This window comes from Eubalaena glacialis, chromosome 17 (genome assembly GCF_028564815.1).
Source record: "Eubalaena glacialis isolate mEubGla1 chromosome 17, mEubGla1.1.hap2.+ XY, whole genome shotgun sequence".
NCBI classification, from domain to species: Eukaryota; Metazoa; Chordata; class Mammalia; order Artiodactyla; family Balaenidae; genus Eubalaena; species Eubalaena glacialis.
In genome coordinates this window covers 47869410-47882121 of record NC_083732.1, presented here as the reverse complement: position 1 = coordinate 47882121, position 12712 = coordinate 47869410, and the positions used below count along the sequence as shown (strand labels likewise).

Genomic DNA, 12712 nt, shown 5'->3' with positions numbered 1-12712 from the left:
CTATCCAAGATCATTACCAGTGAATGAGATAAACTTCTATGTAACTTATTTCCCAAATATCAAATATCCAAACAAATTATATGCCAATTGGTTTGGAGGGGCTAACTAATTTTAAAACCCACACTAAATAAACAAATGTCCCCTAAATACTCATATAAAGGCATTGATTGGCCAAGGGTCCAGGAGTTTCAAGCTGTGATGACAAAGGCATAGACTCAGGGTGGGCAAGGAAATAAAGGGGAGAGAACCCCAGTGAAGAAAATAGAGTTTCTTGCATGGCTAACAAAAGAGAGAGATGATTATAGCAACCAGACTGTAGGGATTCTGGCAAAATTATGGTGGTAGCGTGGCAGTAACCATATGTTTAAGAAATTAAAGACACCTCTAATTTCAAATATTTTAAATCATTACTCCCAGAGGTATATAAATATGTGCCAAACCTACATATTTTAATTTGGAGTTTGCAAAATATAGACAAAAGATTGTATTTCAATCTAGAAAATGATGTCCAAGGGGGGCATGTCAAGGCTAAGTTGGGCTAGTGGCTGGGAGAAAGTAGCCATGGAGTGCTGGGTTCAATCCAAGATTAGAAAAGGGAGCACCTATTTGCAGCCAATTAAGCTGACTGTGCTCTTTTCCTCCATGGAGGCCTGGTGTGCAATGGCTGCAAACTCCTAGGTAGGGTATGCAGCCTGTTGCCTGCATGGGTTGCCCTGAGGGACCTTGGAGACAGCCCTTTCCAGTGGACATTTATGTCTGGCATGCTGTCCCTAATCTAGGCTCCAGATTGGTATGCATGGTGGCTTTGAAAAGCCCCAGGGCACAGTGGCCAGGGTCCACATTGGCGAAGTCATAATGTCCATCTGCAGAACAAGCTGCAGAACAAGGAGCATGTGGTCAAGGCCAAGTTCAAGTTCCCTGGCCCCCAGAAGATCCACATCTCCAAGAAGTAGGGATTTGCTAAGTTTAATGTGGATGAATTTGAAAACATGGTGACAGAAAAGCAGCTCATCCCAGATGGCTGTGGGGTCAAATATACCCCTAATCATGGCCCCCTGGACACATGGCAGGCCCTGCACTCATGAGAGCCTTGTTCCCGCTTTACGCCCACCAATAAATCCTACTTTCCTGTCAAAAGAAAAGAAAAAGAAAAGGCAGCACCTAGCAGAGGCAGCAACAGACGATCCTTACAAGTTTCCAAGAAACCAGCAAAGGAAAACCAGAGCCCAAAGGATCTCTGTCTTCAGGCACCTGGTATAGGACAGTTTAGGATACTTCTTTTGAGCAGTTTGCTTGCTGACGACCTCTATGTTTTCTGGTCATGCTGCATATGGTGGAAAATTTCTAAGAGAAATTTCCCAGAGGCATGGCCCCCAGACCCCCAAATCTGAAGTCAAAATGACTAATCCAGACAACTGCAAAGGCTACTCCACTTAAGAGAGAATTTGGGACTGGGAGGACAGCATGGGCAAGATCAGCAGGGAAGGGGTTGTGGAGACCACAAGGTATAAGTCTCTTGGGCCACTCTTCATGGTCCCTCAGAGCTCCCCTTGACCTCTGCTTAGTACATATGGCCTTCTGCCCTGAAAATCAGCTGGTGCACAACTTAACTCCCCCACCCAGATTGTAAGCAGAAACAATGTCATTTTCCTTCTCAGATTGCCTGGCATAGAAAGGTACCATGGTAGAGATGAAAGAAGGGTGTGGAATTCAGCACTGGAAATACCACTTTGTAGGGATGCAGAATGGCAGAGTGGTTGAAGCTATAGTTTATGAAGCCAGGTTACCTGAGTTTAAATCCTGCTTCTTCTTAGTAGCTGTCTGAGCTTGGGAAAGTTGTTAGCCATCTTGCACCTCAATTTTCACATTTGTCAACTAAGAGTAATAATAACGCCTACCCCCAGGGCTCTTGGAATTAAAGGAATAAAAGCACTTATAGTACATACATATTTTGGTAGATCATACTATTATTTTCCATAGCCTAATGAACAGTGTATGTTCATGTGCTTTGCTAAACTTTAGTTTTCTCATCTGAAAAATGAAGGCATAAGATCCAGTCTCATAGGACTGGATATGAATTAGCTAATGGAAGTCAAAAAATATGTTGAATGGAAAATGCAATCCAAATGTTTTTGTTTGCTGTTATCATCACACATAGTAGGCATTGGAATCAATGATTGCTAAAATACAGAAACAAAACAACCACAGAAAGGTTAGACCAGACCCCCTCAAGACTCACCATCCCGAGGTCTTACACAGGAAAGTTACTTGTAAACATGAACGCCAGACAAGTGTTCCTTGTTAGCTATGCATAGGCCCAGGAGACCAGTACTGCCATGTGGTGAGATCAAGTGAAGTGATGGACTCTGCCAAGAGAGGCTCTGAGGCCTGAGAAATTACTCCCCCAGAGGCCTCCTGTGCTGCACTGCGCCCCAGTCCCACCTCGGCCACCTCCCCAAACACCCCCAGCCCCCTCCCAACAATCCTCCAGACTTTGCCCAGTCCCCATTGGCATGGAAGTGCAGAGCTCAACACATTCCACACTTCATCCCCCTGGATTCACCCTGATTGGCTGGTTCTGCCTGACTGTCCCATACAGCATCTCTAGGAGAGTCAGAAAGGAATGTACTGAACTCATCAGCGCCAGGGGCAGAACCAAAGTCAGCATGGCCTGTCACCCTAAGGAGTTTAGTGCTCCCGTCATCGCCACAAGACAGACACAGAGCAGGCCCTGGGAAGAGCCTGCACCTTCCGCAGAGCCAGGGAGGTGGCCAGAAAACCACATGGGGATGTAGGTTCTCCTACGAAAGCAAGGCCACCAAAATCCTAGCCCTGGAAAACTCCTTCCAAATGGACACTTGACAGGTGGAGGGGAAGAGGGTTAGCATCTGCCCTGAAGCTCTTGGCTCCACCTGGGTTTTGTGTATAGTACAGAAAAGGAGCCTGGTATATAAAAAGCTTGATTATTGATAAACCAAGAAGTTTCACCAGTTCACAGTAGATCTTGATTCCTTTTCCAAATACATGAGGCTACTTCATCCAATTACCCCCCAGACTTCAGGCAGACTGAGGCCATTTGCCTACTGCTGTGCTCTCTGCACACCCCAGAGCCAACATTGCCAGGCCCCTCCTGCTGGTGCTTTGATCACTTTAAACCAATGCTACAGGTGCCCTTGGACATCGATAAATCTGCAGAGATGAACAGCGTTCACAGCACTACAGTCTCACAGTTATTCAAAAACATTGATTCACTCACTTCCAACACGGAGTTCTTTAGCCCTTTTTATTTTTCATAAGCAGGTTATTTAATTCAAGTCATTCATAGCCATTCATCTATTTATTCATTCACTCACTCAGTCAACAAATACTTATTGAGTGTCTACTATGTGCCAGACACTATGCTAGGAACAGGAGCTACAGTAGTGGTTAAAACCAGGATGATTCTTGTTCTCACAGCCTAGTACATGCATTCTCAACAGAGGCTATATTGTCACCAGGGGTGAAAAATGGTTCCTGGGTGCTGAAGAAAATTACTCATTTTATGTACAAATCACAGATATTCATATAGTATGTGCAACATATGCAATTATATGTATGTGTATGTATATATACATACAGACCCAGAGTTGCATTTGTTGTATTAGTTCCCTATTGCTGATGTAACAAATTATCATAAACGTAGTAGCTTAAGATAACACAAATTTATTATCTTCCAGTCCTGGGAGTCAGAAGTCTGAAATGGGTCTCCCTGGACTGAAAACAAGGTGTTGGTAGGGCTGTGCTCCTTCTCATGCTCTAGGGAAGAATCTGTTTCCTTGCCTTTTCCCGCTTCAAGAAGCTGCCCGTATTCTTTGGCTCATGGCCTCTTCCATCTTCAAAGCCAGCAATGGCAGTCAAGTCTTTCTTACACTGCATCTCCCTCACACTGTCCCTCCTGCCTCCCTCTCTCACTTATAAGAAACTTTGTGATTACATTGGGACCACCAGGCTAATACAGAATAATCTACTTAGCTCAAGGTCATCTGATTAATAACCTTAATTTCATCTGCAGCCAAAAGTTCCCCATACCATGCAATATGATTTATTCACAGGTTCCAGGGTGTAGGATGTGGATGTCTTTGGGGGGAGGGGTGGGAAGGGGAGGAGCCATTCTGACCACCACAACAGTATATCTATCTGTAACATTAAAATTTCATGGGAGGAAGATCAGTAAAGCATGTCTAAAAGGGGCTCTTGAAAGGTCAATAATGAAACAAAGTTTGAGAAATCTTTGTCTACTAAGAAGGCAATGCAGGGTCTTGATTAAATCTTTATACTTAGGGCAAGACTGCCTGGGTTCAAATCCCATCTCTATGCTAACTAGCTGTGTGGCTGTGAGCAAGTTACTTAAGCCCTCAAGAAGGGTAGTAATAGGACACACTTCCTCAGTTTTTGTGAGAATTAAATACGTTAATGCTTTGACAGGACTTAGAAATTGCCAAATATGCAGTAAGTAAGTGCTTGAAAAATGTTTGCATTAGTGTTAGGACAGACACCAAGATTATTCAAATAATCACAGAAATAAATGCGTAAATTCAAATGATGATAAATGCTGAAAAGGAAAAGAATGTTCTTGCCATGTTGTAAGAGTATAAACAACGGGGTCTCACTGGGAGTAGGAGGGTAGGGAAGAGTTTCCTAAGGAAGTGACCTCGGAACTGAAATCGGAACAATAGGTGGGCATTAACTAGGTGAAGAGCACGGGGTGGGTGAGATGGGGGGGCTTTGGGGAGAGGTTTCCAAGCAGAGAGAACAGCCTAAGGGTGTCCTTGGGGCAGGAGGGGCATAGCACAAGCTCATGAGACTGACAGCCCGGTATGGCTGCCCCAGGGAAAGCAGGGGCTATGGGGGTGGATGCCAGACCAAGTTGGAGAGCTTGATGGGACCAGACCTAAGGGCTTGGGCCATGTTATGGATTTTTGCCTTTATCCTAAGGGCAATAGGAGGCCACAGATGTATATGAAGTAGGGTACTGCAAGTGAAATGGTCAGGATTGACTGGATAGTGGCAATAGGGGGTACAGAGAGACAACTCAGGAGGTGACAGAAATAGGACCAGGATTGGGGAGGAGATGAAGAGAAAGGAGTTACTTAAAAGGTAAAATCAACAGGACTTTTGTGGAGCACAGCAGAAAGGAGCAGGCCGTAGAGGCATACACCTAATGTCCAATACCCCATGTGCACGTCCACGCGCATCCATCAATGCCCAAAGCCAGCCCCCAAGTTTGTGAGTATCCTGTTCAGAGAAAAGGCCTGCCGAAATGTCAGATCAGATGTGCAGTGACTTCTGTAGCACTCTGCACACCATTCTGTATCCTGGGTATAAAATAAACTTTAAATTGGATACAGCTTTAACAAAAAGTGGTGCTGGCATCAGCTCTTCTTTTAAGACCTCTGTTTACTGTAGAGTGTTTTAAGCATGACGTTTTAATTTCAAATTTTTTTAAATATGTATTTTGTGAGAAATAAACAGAGATGACTTAACTGGAAATTGAACCAGGGTCTCCTGGCCCTTGGCCCACATTTCTACCCAGGGACCAACTGTCTGATGAAGTATAAATCCACCTACCCAAGCTGCTGTATGACCAGTGTGAGCTGTGTTTATGTTCCTCTTAAAAGTGCACGCGCTTCTTGGCCAGAAAGTCCACAGGCCAAAGCATTGATCTTTTAGAACTTCTGCACCAAAGAAGCCTGATTCAATTTGAGGTATAATCATTCAAAGCCAAATCGTAGCTGCATATATTTTCCCAAAAGTTCTCTGCATTTGCCTATTCCATATCCAGGACAGGACCACAGTTTACAGTTCAACAGATCTGGGCTCCTTAAACCATTTGCCACGGCAATGGTTGGGAAAGGAATCCACTGCAAATGATGAAGTGTGGCAGAATCTAAACCATGGGGAAAAATCAATAAGGATTAGAGTGGAAGAGAGGGAAAGGAGGGATATGCCTGTTTCTGTTATTTTAGAAACACCGAAGACAAGAGACTTGAGTTTTACTCCCACCTCTGCCACCAATTACTTATGTAATCTTCGGCAATTCAGTTCAACAAACAGTGAGCAAATGAATGAATAAATGCATCAGGCATGTCCATAAGCCAAACCCTGTGGTAGGCACTGGGTATCCAAAGATACCTAAGGCACAGGACCTACCGTTGGGGAGTTTAAAAACAAGAGTTGAACACAAATACCTAGGTAAGAACATAAGAAAATGTCACAAGTGATAAGGCATAAATAGGCCCAAAAGGCCAAGGGAGAAACAAATCCCAATCTGAGTGCAAGGAAGACTTCCTTGAGGCAAAGACACCTGTGCTTATATTAAAACCTGAGCAAGAATTAGCTAGATGAATAAAGGTGATAGAGCGCATGAAAGTAAGCTGTTAACAGACATGGATAGCTCATAAAGGCTGAAGAATCATACTGGACAATTGTGACTCCTTTGGCTCTCCAGCATCTGAACTTCCTTTCTTTGAGCAATTTCCCTCTTTTTGAAGCTTTGTGGGATTCTCAGCATAGACGGAGAACTTTTCTGATACTTTCTTTCCCCCTTCCTGCGCACTTAGGGACAGGCATGTGACTTAGGTTTGGACAAGCAGATACATGTGCCAAAAATGTGAAATTGGGAGCTAGGGACACAAAGAAATACAGATCACAAAAAAATCACTTCTGGCACTATAAACAGCCATATCAAGGTCTAGCTTCCATGCACAGTGGTGCCAAAGGGCAGCCCCCAACCCGCAGGGTCAGGGTGCAGCAGAGCAGGCTGCAATGTGGAGGCTACAGCAGGGCAACCTCAGTGGACCTGCTCCAGAGCATGATTTGAGCTTCAGTTTCAGCTGGGTAGCCTCTGACCTAGTTCTTCAGCCTTTGCAGTAATTCTGTAAGCCTCCCAATGTCCTTTTTTTTTTCTTTTTTTTTTCCCAGAAAGAGAAAAACAAATACCAATACCCTTTTAAGAAATTTCTCTTCCGCCTAAATTAACCAGGGTTAGTTTCATTTACTTGCAACCAAAACATCAGACTGATATAGGAATACCACACGCACAGGCGAGTGACAGTTTGGTGGTATGGATGCAGGGCGCTGCAAACAGTTTAATATTAAGGGAGCATGAAGAGTGAGGTAAAAAGGATGGGAAGTAAGCCTAGAGAGACAGATAGGGGTCAAGTCACAGAGAGGCTGGAGCACTGGGCTAAGAAACTTGGAATTCATCCTGAAGGCAATGAGTACCTCAGCACAGAAGTGGCAGTAGCCATATTCATATTTTAGACTGATTAACCTAACTCTAGTAGAAAAAGCCAGTGTGAAGTGGGCAGGGGAAGATTAGGAAAGGCCAGACAACAGGCTATTACAATAGGGCCCAAAGAAAAGGTGAGATGAGGCTGACCCAGGTAGTGGTTACAGGGAGAGAGAGGCGGTGAGAACCTTGAGAGATATTTAGGCAACAAAGCAGGTGATACTTATTTTCACATTGAGATGGAAAAGTCTCTTTTACCATTCTGGACTCAATTTCTTCAACTGTAAATTAGGAGTGACGTCTAGTTGTCCTACAAGACAAGCAACAGTCCATGATTCTAATTACTGGAGATGCAAGTACGCTGAAGACAACAGAAACTGTCACTGGGAAGGGAAAGAAATTTCCTTATGGGGACAGGTCAGAAAGATGAAGACTGGGCAGGGTTAAAACCAAAGTCTGTGAAGTTGTGAAAGGCACAGCATATGGTAAAGCTGGGCTTGTTTACTGAAACTTATGATTCTATGCCAGAAAGCTTGAAGGGGAGGGAGGTGTTATTATATAAAAGGAAGCCTTGCTTTATACAACAGGTGCACTGCCAGGGTGTACTAACATTTGAAAATCTGATGCGCTGTTAAAAAATCTCCTTTATAAAATGATTTTGTTGTATCTTTTACCCAGATGTTTTCCCATTACATAGACATGAGTTCACTGGTGGATCTGAGTTCTTGAACATTTACAGTGAAAAGTTTCCTTCATAAGACTACAACATTTCTTGAGTGACACTATATTCTTCTAACAAAACAAATATCTGAAGGTTTGGGCATCAAAACATACAGGATAGGATCCCTGTTTTAAGTGTGTGTGTAGCTAAAACTGAACAAGAAAGGCAACCAACACTGGAAGCATGAAAATGGACATTTTCACAGAATCTCAGAGTTTCAGCACGCCAGGGGTAAACACACTTCTGCCCAAGAAGAATTTTCCTTTGCAGTGCAGAAGTTCTTTCTCAGCTTAAAAAAAAAAAAAAAAAAAAATTGAGCCATGATTTTAGTTTTGTTTGAAAAATTTAAGTTAGGTCCTTTTAAAACTCCTTCTTTGAAGACTAGAGAATGAGAATATGCCATGTATTATTTTTCAGTTACGAGCTCTTCTACATTCTCCCCATTATTTCAAAGGAAATAAATAACACACCTTTATCTCTCATGCCATCAAATGCTTGATCAGCTCACCAAGCAGGGCCACCGAATTTCTGAAGAAAGACTAGGGATGCAGTTTTAGTTTCTCTGAACAAGGATCTCTATATGAAAAGCCTACCTTAGCTATGAGCTGCTGTGGGAAAGGATGACCCCCTCATCCCAGCCCCTCCTGACCCTTCGTCCCCTCCCCCAACCACAGGCAGAGATGACTTTAGGGGGACTTGCTCTTAAAAGTCTTCACATTGTCATGGTTATTTGACCCACAGAAAAGTATAAATTAAAATAATACTTATAATCATTGTCCATTCCATTTTGTTTTTTCTGTCTTTCAAACTGAGGAGTACTGAGCGAATTTCTGATAGGTCGTGTACATAATAAAACCCCTCCAGACTCTGAACACACACATATACACCACCACCACTACCCCCATACACATCCATCCAAATTAGGACACAGGAGAAAAATCAAGTAATGTCTTGAAATGGCAGGGAAGAGCATTTGCCTCTTTTATTCAGCTTAGGCACCCCTTGGAGGATTTTCTCATTTTGCTTTTTGAACTTTTTGAAAATTACCCTGATTTAGTGAAGAACAGATTCGTCTTTAAAAATCTATTTTAGGGCACTTCCCTGGTGGTCCAGTGGTAAAGAATCCGCCTTCCAATGCAGGGGACGCCGGTTCTATCTCTGGTTGGGGAACTAAGATCCCACGTGCCACGGGGCAGCTAAGCCCAAGCACCACAACTACTGAGCTCGCGAACCTCAACGAGAGAGCCCACGTGCCACAACTAGAGAGAAGCCTGTGCACCGCAACGAACAGCCCGCATGCCTCAGCAAAGATCCTGCGTGCCAGCAACTAAGACCCAATGCAGCCAAAAAAATAAACAAAATAAATAACTAAACAAAATAAATATTTTAAAATATCATTTAAAAAACAAAAGTCGGTGGGTGGAGCTCCACGGCCCGATGGCAACAAGCCCATGTCTGCCATGAAAGGAGTGTCTTTTATAAAAAAAATATAATAAAAATAAAATAAAATAATGAAAATCTGTTTTAAAGCAACTAAGCACTCTTTACTAAGCAAAGCTGAATTTTTAATAGCTAAAAACATTACCATCACCCTCCCTCCGTCCCCAACGCCAAAAAAAGTGCTTATTTTTACATTTGTATTCCTGAAACTTCCACGTCGGGTCCCTCAAGCCATCACAACTTCTAAGGTGCCCCATAGCAGAATGGGTGCAATCACCCTGGCTGGTGTGGTTCTTTTTCTCTCACATTTCTAATAGTTTTCCTGAAACCCTGAACTTCAATAAAGTTTGCTAAGCAGACAAATGCTCTGAGCTTTTGTTCAAGGACACAAAGTTGGCCATGGCCACAGGTAGACAAGGTGAGTGATCCACAGGTGTGCTGTCTGCTGGAGCAGCCCGTCACTGGGGAGCAAATCCTGGGGAGAGGGGTCTCCAGCTAAATATACTAGAAGACAGTTTCATGCTGTTAACCAGCTGACCTTTGCCATGAATAATCAATTATTCAGAGGAAGAAAAAGCTGCTTTAAAACACATTATTTTTTTTAACATCAGTTTACCTAGTATAATTTTCTTGCCCCGTCTCTCCTTTTTTTAAGAAATCTGCCCTCATTGACTGACAGGTACAAATTTCCCCCAACTCTCCCGTCATAAATCCACCTCACCCGTCCCCCTGCAGCCCCCAAATTGGATTCCACGATAAAGAAATATTGCTGCTGCCTCTGTTGTCTTTATCTCAAACCAGAAAATGAACTGGAGTTCAAAAACCTGTTCTCTAAACTCCCAGTGACTGAGACAGGAAGCGGGGGTGTTGGGGGCGCGGGTGGATGGCGGCCTGTTTGTACACCCACTGGCACCGCCTCTTCCTCACCAGTGAAGCTTTCCATGGAAATTCTGGCTGCATTAGCCTTGGCTAAGTTGGGGACTATTTTTGGAAGCCTAAAAACCTCAGGGGAGTGACTTTTACTTTTATTCATGTAGAGGGTCCTTACTTTTATTTATTAAAGAAACAAAAACATGTCTCCTGCTTAACTTCAACCAGCTTTCATGTCAAGTAAAACAAAACTTGTTGGCTGGTCCAATCGGCCATTGGCCAGGGCGGAGGGGGAGCCCCTCAGACTGTGTCTGATGCATATGTGACCTGGGTATTAATCACCCCTCAGAAAGGGAAGAGCCATGGTCTTTTGAGACTCTTGTCCCAAAGGAACAGCTTTGGGTGAGTGTTTGAGTCCAGCTGGCAGACAAAAGGTATCTGGGCAAAATTCCAGCAAATTTGAAGTGTTAACATTTAAAAGCATTTCAGGTGGAGAAGAAAAGAGACGGAAGGCTCAGCACTCCCCGCTCCCAGCGCGGTGACACTGACATCCCAGAACTCGAAAAAAGCAGCAGAAAGGATCATGGGGTGAGAATCACCCCACAGATTTAGCTGCACCCCACCCCTAGAGTCTATGTGTTCATTTTAACAAGTTGTGAAGGGCAGGCAGCCAATCCCTTGGCCTCCACGAGACAAATTGATTCAAGGTTTTCTCCGTGAGCCCGCAGCCAGGATGCCTGCAACAATAGCAGCGGGAGAGGTGATATTGTTTTATCTCAGTGGAGATTTGTAACTCCCTCACCCAGGCCTAGCAGCCCACTAGGCATCTACAAATGGGAACAAGAAACAGCAAGAAAGGCAAGCAAAGTGGAAGTTAAAGTTTGCCTCAGGCACTAAAAAAGCTGCTGTGAGAATCCCCGGGGAATTTGCTTGGTGGGGCATCTCCATGCCAGTATAAAGGCTAGCCCTCTATTCCATCAGCCCGCTCTTCTTTTCCTCCTGTGTCCTCTTCACTGCCCCATTTATGACTCCAGCTAGGATTCACATATCCCAACATGCTGGATGATGGCTACAAATATTTACATCACGTTGGGCAAATCACTTCAGCTTCCCTGGCCCCAGTTTCATTCTGTTAAATGAGTATGTGGCAGAGACTACCAGCTATTCACCATAAATCTGTTTCATCTTCTTTCTGGGCACAGGAAGCATATATGTCTCCTCGTTTCCCTTGTGGGTAGGCATGATGGTGTGACTGTCATTGCTAGCCAACAGCATATGAGCAGAAGTGGTGTGTGCCATTTTCAGGCCAAGAAGTTGACATGCCCCCTTTTTCTCTTCCCACCAGTTGCATCTGGTTAATGATGGAAGCCCAGATAGCCACATATTGAAGAGGGCAAAGCCAGAAAATATGTCCTAGAATCACCTTGTAAAAGAAAGCTGCCAGGTATAGATCTGGAGAAAATTCTAATTTAAAAAGATACATGCACCCCAACATTCACAGCAGCACTAATAGCCAAGACATGGAAGCAACCTAAATGTCCAACGACAGATGAATGGATAAAGAAAATGTGGTATATATATACAGTGAAATATTACTCAGCCATAAAAAAGAATGAAATAATGCCATTTGCAGCAACATGGATGGACCTAGAGATTATCATATTAAGTGAAGTAAGTCAGACAAAGAAACATCATATGATATCACTTATATGTGGAATCTAAAAAAAATGATACAAATGAACTTACTTACAAACAGAAACAGACTCACAGACATGGAAAACAAACTTATGGTTACCAAAGGGGAAAGGGGGGGGAGGGATAAATTTGGAATGTGGGATTAACATATACACACTACTACATATAAAATAGATAAACAACAAGGACTTACTTATAGCACAGGGAACTATATCCAATATCTTATAATAACCTATAATGGAAAAGAATCCAAAACAGAATATATGCATATATATAAAACTGAATCACTGTGCTGTACACCTGAAACATTGTAAAGCAACTATAATTCAATAAAAAAATTAAAAATAAAAAAAAAAAGAAAGCTGCCCTTTAACCAAAATATCTTCCTTGGACTGTTTCATGAGCAAGGAATAAATATTAATCAGGCTAAGCCACTAAAGTTTTGGGGAGCCTATTTGTTTCTACAGCCTAACCTGCCCTGACTAATACCGGGTGAAAATAACCTCTGCCCTGCCTACCTCAAAGAACAGTGGGAAGAATCAAATGATATATGATTTGTGATGTGTGGAAAAACTTTGGAAGTATATCACATCATCCAAGTCTAGAGCAGAAATAACACCATCTGTAGATGGGGAAGCACCCATAAATTAGCAGCATTCATTGAGTCCAGGCATCCTGCTATTTAAATGCTTTATAAGGATTGTTTCGTTTAATAT

At 43.1% G+C, this 12712-nt stretch overlaps 1 non-coding gene across 1 annotated transcript; it reads left to right on the top strand.

Annotated features, from left to right (window-relative positions):
- The first annotated feature begins 606 nt into the window (after positions 1 to 606).
- On the top strand, positions 607 to 735 carry LOC133077499 (small nucleolar RNA SNORA70). The gene has a single exon (XR_009697767.1). It is a non-coding gene; the product is annotated as a small nucleolar RNA SNORA70 (small nucleolar RNA).
- Positions 736 to 12712: the final 11977 nt, after the last annotated feature.